Source organism: Puntigrus tetrazona, chromosome 1 (assembly GCF_018831695.1).
Source record: "Puntigrus tetrazona isolate hp1 chromosome 1, ASM1883169v1, whole genome shotgun sequence".
In the NCBI taxonomy this organism is placed as follows: domain Eukaryota; kingdom Metazoa; phylum Chordata; class Actinopteri; order Cypriniformes; family Cyprinidae; genus Puntigrus; species Puntigrus tetrazona.
The window spans coordinates 30,392,282-30,393,834 of record NC_056699.1 but is presented as its reverse complement, the minus strand read 5'-3'; positions in this window follow the sequence as shown (position 1 = coordinate 30,393,834).

The window sequence follows — 1,553 nt, the reverse complement described above, 5'->3', positions numbered from 1 at the left end:
CAAACATTTGTATATTTTAGGTTTTTATTTTGTTTTATTTTATGTCTTTTTTTTTTGTTTGTTTGATAGTTTTTTGCTAATTCACTAAATTAGATGTTGTTCTCTTTATCTCGTTTTAAATTTGCCAAACATTTGCAGAATCCTGAATTGTGGAGACTAGGAAACAGAATGTTATGCAAGGATCTCTCTAAGTACACTGATAACGTATGTGTGTGTTTATATGTTATCTATGAAGAGTTCAGATGCAAAAGCCTAGTGTTTGACATTTTTTTCCTTAAAATTCCATGTCTTTCTTTCTACAAAATATAGGCTTCTATGTAAGTGCTGGCACTTCTGAATGGGTTGAGGCTGGGATTTAGCTGTGTGTGGAGAGCATTCACTCAGTATCTTTATCTGCACTGAAACTCTTCATATATATGTGTGTGTGTGTGTGTGTGTGTGTGTGTGTGTGTGTGTGTGTGTACTAAAAGCACCCAATAAGATCAATACCCATAAGATTATGTTACAATGCACCAATGTATTAACCCAGAAAATGTCCTCAGTAATCATAATTTGTCTTTGTTCTTGCATTATCAGTATGTTAAAACATTGAGCGAGTTAGTGAATGTACAGAAAAGGCCTTAAGCAAAGTATGAACCTCAACATCAAGACTCTTCAAGCCAGCATCTCAAGCTGACCAAAATATTGTGGCCAAATATTTTGTTTATGTGTTCCTTTGAAGAAGTGGAACCAAGGTTTTGTTGGAACGAAGAGACAGATTTTTTTCCCAATAGCTGAGTTGTTAAATGTGGCCACCTGTTTGCCAATTCGAAGTTCCAGAACCATGACAAGGGTCTCCAAAACCACGAGTGAGGTAGCAGCTATGGCTTAGCCAGTTTAACAACTCCTATAATCCAAACTCAGTAAAAGCCTATGACCACATTTCCCACAAATCACCCCACCCCCCACCTCTTACCATCATGTTAACTTACGTGTGTGATGTACTATACTTTACTTCAGTGGCTTTAAGCAATCAGTCTTCTGTCCTTATCAGATCTGTACATTAACAATAATGAACAGCTAACAACAAAGTAACCATGCTGTCATAATATGTTTGGAATATGTTCAATTACTGTTATTTATTTTGATTTGCTTGGTTTGCAGGTCCTTCTTTGTCTTTGTGTGTGTGTGTGTGTGTGTTCATGGAGCACATCAATAAATGATTTATCATGCAAGAGAAAAATATTATCACTTTCTTGCGCGTTTTAGCAATTGTGTTGAAAGACAGGAAATAAACTTTACTGAAAAAACTTGAGATCTATTTTAGGATGCTACATAGTGCTTAATGTTGCGTCCAAACAAACAAAAAAAACTATGACGCAATACTCTTAAACATGTGCAGATGTTCTCCAAGGTGGACACCATGGATAATTTTCGGTCTTGAACAGACTTGAGAAACAAGTTCAAACATACAGAAGCATCAAAACAAACCATCTGCTAATGCTTCCTATTTCATTTTCCCACAATCCATAATTAGCATTATGCACTACTTCTGAATCTTCTATATTTCTTTT